The sequence below is a fragment of the Mastomys coucha genome, unplaced genomic scaffold, assembly GCF_008632895.1.
Source record: "Mastomys coucha isolate ucsf_1 unplaced genomic scaffold, UCSF_Mcou_1 pScaffold21, whole genome shotgun sequence".
NCBI classification, from domain to species: Eukaryota; Metazoa; Chordata; class Mammalia; order Rodentia; family Muridae; genus Mastomys; species Mastomys coucha.
Genome location: NW_022196904.1, coordinates 32,573,616 through 32,579,386, shown reverse-complemented (window position 1 = coordinate 32,579,386; position 5,771 = coordinate 32,573,616). Strand labels below are relative to the sequence as shown.

General features: G+C 39.6%; 1 pseudogene; it reads right to left on the bottom strand.

The window, feature by feature from the left end:
• Positions 1-2,733: 2,733 nt before the first annotated feature.
• Positions 2,734-3,976, bottom strand: LOC116102075 (annotated as a pseudogene).
• Positions 3,977-5,771: the final 1,795 nt, after the last annotated feature.

Genomic DNA, 5,771 nt, shown 5'->3' with positions numbered 1-5,771 from the left:
TTTGTGGGGAGGGGGTTAGTTTTGTCTTGTGATCTAGACCTTTTGGTATCTTGAAGAAGGGTAACCGAACTCCTAAAGCCCCTTTTGAAGCATTTCTAGGCCATTTCAAACCTTTCCAAAAGGCCACAGCTGTTTTAGATACCCAAGCTTTTCCTGGGAGTCTTCATACTATCTTTGAGCTCAAATTTATATCTCTTGTACTGGTTGTCCCCAGAGCACTAGATTGATTCTTCTTTTCTCCTTCCCAAACAAATTTTAGTTCTACACCACCCTGAGAGACCATGACTATGTCACCTATGTTATTTGGACTGGCCTTTTCTTCCGTTTGGCTCTCCTAAATGTTTGAAGTGTCATATTCCTTCTTTCATTTAACCCACATAGGAGGAAAAGACTTCTACGCTTTCTGGAATTTTCAGGACCATATATAACAGAAAATGGTGATTATTTAAGCCATTACGGAGGCTGCCCAAGACTGCATCAAATGAGGTTCCCCAATCTTAATGCTACTGGGTGACAAAGATCTCCTGCCTCCTCCTTACTGAGTGTTCTAAGATGCTTCACTCCTCTTCCCTCAACTATCCCTTCCCCTCCCCATTTGACTAGTCCCTTCCAGACTAGGCAGGCACATCCTTCCATCCCCCAGTAGAAGCACATTCCCTGCACATCATAGCACCTCCCACTGCTACAGATTGGAGACCATTTATGATCTATCAATGCTCCACCTGTGATATTTATAACTGGATGCCTGATAATCCCACTTTTTCTGAGAAACCTCAGACTTGATTTCTCTTCTTGAGACTATCTTTCTCACCTATCATGTTTACATTGACATATTTATATGGTGAACCATCCCTACATCTCTGGCATGAAGTCAACATGATCATAGTATATGATCTTTTTGATCTTTTTTATGTGTACTTAGGTTTTTTTAATGAGTATTTGAGTATTTTTGCAGCAATATCAATGATGGAAATTGGTCTATAATTTTCTATGTTGAATCTTTGTGGTTTATGGGTATTGAGGTTATAATGGCCCCATAATGTTAATTTGGCAATGTTCCTTCTATTTCTATCTTGTGGAATAATTTGAGGATTATTGATGTTATGTTTACCTTAAAGTCTTGTAGTATTCTATACTAAACCTTTCTGCTCTCTCTTTTGTTGTTTTTGGTTTGTTTGTTTGTTTGATTGGGAAAGTTTTAATGACTCCTCCTTTTTTTCTTTGGGATTATACGTCTATTTAAACATTTTATCTCATCTTGATTTACGTGGCATTTATTGAGAAAGCTGTCCACTTATTTTAGATTTTTCAGTTTTGGGAACTGCAGGTTTTGGAAGTATGACTTAATGCTTCTTTGGATTTTCATGATGTCTGTTGTTATGCATCTCTTTTTGTTTCTAGTATTGTTAATGAAAATATTTTCTCTTTGCCATTTAGATAATTTGCATAAGGGTTTGCTTATCTAGTATATTTTTTAAAAAAAAAATTGTATTACTGATATGAGGCCTGACTTTATTTTCTTCTGCCTACACCTCCAGGGTATGTTTGCTTCTTTTTGTTCTAGAGCGTTCAGGTGGGTTTTTAAATTGCTAGTCTAAGATCTCTCCATTTTTTTCAAGAAGAAAGCTTTATTTTACATTATACTTCTGGGTCACAGTCAAATCAGTAAGGGAAGTCAGGCTGGGATCCAAGCTGGAGCTAGAAGCAGAAACTACAGAGGAACACAGCTTGTTGACTTACTGAGTGGCTTGCTCAGGCTAATGTTCAACCAGCTTCCTTATATAGCCTAGGACTACCTGTACAGAGATGGGGTACCCACATTGGGCTGGGCCCTCCAGTGTCAACTGCTAATCAAGACAACCCTTTACAAATAGTGCCACAGACCAACGTGATGAAGACATTTAATTACTCTACTTACACTGGCACAGACCAACGTGATAAAGACATTTAATTACTCAACTAACACTTATTTTCAAGTATTTCTAGACTGTGGAGTTGACAATTGATGCTAACAAACTAGTTCACTTACTAGCTGCCATATCTATATGAAAGAAACATGAACAAAAGAAAACAAAAGCAAAAGCCTATCAAATAAACAAAACCAAGGCTATGGAGTTTACTCTCACCAAACCACTGCACTTAGCGTTCAGAGCTCAGAACAAGAGTAACTCAGTTACTGAGTTCTACATGTGCAAAATGTTTTGGAATAGTATTAGCTCATTTAGCCTCAAAATTCTGTAAAATATTATCCCAATTTCTGATGAGATTAAGAAGTTAACTAACATCCTAAAGTCATATAAATGGATAAAGCCAGTAGTCCAATTCCATTCTGGTTTGACAGACCAAACTTCAACAACATATCATGATGGGATCATCAAATTTCTCAGTGTGTTTGGATCTCCCAGAGATCTAATTAAAACAGACAGCTGATCCCAGTTTTTTTTTTATTTTTTTCCCTTTCATTTCAGAACAGGGTCATTCTTTGTAGCCTTGGCTGTCCTGGAACTCCATCTGTAGACCAGGCTACACTTGAAGTCAAGAGATCCATCTGCCTCTGCCTCCAAAGCACTGGGACGAAGGTTTATGCTACTTCCACCCAGCCAGGACCCCATTTTAAAAGTCCCTATAGCAAGGGTCAGGCTATGCACAACATTGGGAGTTATTAAGATTGATTGTTGGGGTAAGTGAGATGGCAGACTGGGTAAAGGTGCTATGGCCAAGCCTGATGACCTGAGTTTGATTCCTAGAACCAACATGGTGTAAGGAAGTTACCTACTCCCACAAGCTGTCCTCTGACCTCTTCCAGAATTCTGTGGTATTATAAATAGCTCCTCTACTCCCTGATTCCAGCAAATAACTAAAAGATTAAAAGCCCCAAAAGACTATTACTCTGAGTTTTATCAGAATTTTAAGATGCTATGCAAGTCCCATACTTCATGACTGAAAATCTTACCTATAGGATAGCATGGCTTGTTCACAAGATTCCAGTAAAGTTAATGGTACTTGAAGCTTTGTAATTGGAAGGCCTTCTGGTTCTTCAAAAGTATTCCCCAAAAGATCCAAGTACTCCAGGGATGATATTTTGAATTCACAAGGTAGATTTCTAGCTTTGTTTTGAGCTGCTGATAGAAAATGAAGGTTTGTTAGCTGTCCTATCTTGAAAGGAAGGTGAATCAATTCATTATCATTAAGGTTCAAGTTAGTGAGTTCCTGGAACTCACAAAACTGCACAGGGAGTGCTTTGATTTTGTTATTGCTGAGATTCTAATTCTGAAGTGACTTCTGGAGCATGGACTTACACAAGGGCACACTAAATGTCTCCAGCTGATTATCATTAAGGTTAAGCTCTTAAAGGTGGGTGGGTGAGGTCTCCAGTTGTAACTGGAAGCTTTTTTATACAGTGGTGACTCACGTCTAACTTGGAAAGATATTTTTTAAGCCCAGGATATGCATATCAACTTGGGCAAGAAGCCTGAAGATGATCCAGGGAATATAGAAAGTTCTTGCTTAGAGGATAATCTTTTTTGAATGTGATAAGCATTTTGGTTTTATATTTCTCAAATTCTGTAGTCTTCACTGTTTTTTGTGTTGAAAGTGGTATTTTGACATCACAGCTTCTATGAGCCAGTCTCATAACTGAAAGAAAAGTCTTTAAATTACCAGGATGGGCCTTACTCAGACAGATGTCCACAGGAGGCCCCTGTAACCAGACAGTGGCTTTCCCTTCATCTGCAAATTTAGTGACGAGCTGCTCAGTGTTCTCTCTTAGCTGGTAGCAGGTTACCTGCTTGTCCTTCATGGTGGAGAACAGCAGGCAGGCATGGCCACTGGGCTCTATCCTTGCCCCAGGCTGCAGCTTATTCCTGCCCAGGGACTAGCACATGCTGACCACCACATGCATGCCCTTGCCTCGGATCTTGAGCCCTAAGATTGGCAAATGACATCTATGAACCTCCATCTCACAGGGCTGCCTCATCACACCGATCTTTCCATTTTAAATTAATTTATTTACTTTTATACTCCATATTTTATCCCTCCTATACTATTCCACTCTTCCACATCCCATACTTCCTCCCCACCCACCTGTCTCCACATGGATGTCCCCATCCCCACCTCACCTGACCTCTAAACTCCCTGGGGCCTCCAGTCTGTTGAGGGTTCATTATCTCAGAATGAACACAGACCCTGAAGTCCTCTACTCTGTATTTGTTGGGGCCTTACATCAGCTGATATATGCTACCAGTTTGGTGGTTCAGTGTTTGAAAAGCTGCTTTATAATTCAGCTAAGATGAGTTTGAGCCAGATCACCTGAGTTGAACTAGCCAGTCAGAGATCAAAATGAACAAGAAAGTGTGAGCTTATTCATCAGTCAGTCTCAGAGGCTGAAAATGTTCTAGGCCTAGATAGGGTTTTACAGAGGCGAGAAGCTTCCATGACCAGGCCAAGGTTAGCTAATAGAGGCAGTTATCCTTCCTGACTAAACTTACAACAGGAAAATTAAAGTTGCTATTACATCCAGCTCTGGCTAGTGTCTTTGGTAGTTAGATAACAGTAACTGATTGTTCAGTTAGAGATTATTTGTTTTTAGTTTGTCATTGGAAAATGTAGAGAAGAGATTTTTAAAGCATGGTTTGATTAGTAAAAGCAGAAAAATAAGGAGAAAGGTCAGGAACAGAAGTGTCCTTTTACATATAGGGTCCTCAAAATTTCAGGGCCTGGAGGCATTGAGTTGTTCCTCACATTTTTGGAGGGCTGTTTGTTTTTTTCTATACCTGACTGGTAGATATGGAAGCATCATTCCTCTGGGATAAAGAGGCAAAGGCCACCTTTTTCAGCTGTAAGAAGATCTAATTTCCTTCAGTTTTTGGAGTACTACTGTAGCCAGGGATTCAATTTGTCCTTGAAGGGTGAGTATGGTTTGGTCCACCTGTTGCATTTCCTACATGTACTGGGAAGAAAATGAATGATACAAGGTATAGGAATTGGTCAAACCTGCTGTCCATGTGACAACACCTGCAGTTATTTTCATGGTATTGGTATAGAAACAGACAGATTGATCAATGTAATAAAATAGAAGACCCTGAAATGAATGCACACACCTAAGGACACTTGATTTTTGACAGAGAAAATGGAAAAAAGAAGGCATCTTCAACAAATTATACCCATCTAACTGGATATGTGCATATAAAAAATGTAAATAGACCCATATCTATCACCCTGCCTCAAACCTAAGTCCAGGTGGATCAAAATACTCAACATGAATTGGGGTGGACATAACCTGATAGAAGAGAACTTTGAAAGTAGCCTTGAAAGCATTGGTACAACAGACAACTTCCTCCAGAGAACATCAAATACTCAGGCACTAACATCAACAATTACTAAATTGGACCTTCTTGTAACTGAACAGCTATGTAAGACAAAAGACATTATCAACAGGATAAAAAGGCAGCCTTTAGAATGGAAGAAGTCCTTTACTATCCCTAAATCCAACAGAGGACTAATATCCTAAATATATAAAGAATTCAAGAAATTAGACACCAGTGACCCAGATAACACAATAAATACTGAATACATGTCATATGATTTCTCCTTTCCCAGTTTCCCCTCCAAAGAAGAACAAACCCCTGTTGCCTCCCCGCTCCCCTTGCTTGCCATTCCACCCTCTCTCACTTATTGGCCCTGGCATTCCCCTACACTGAGGAACAGAACCTTCACAGGGCCAAGGGCCTCTCCTCATGTTGATGACCAACTTTGCAACTCTCTACTATACA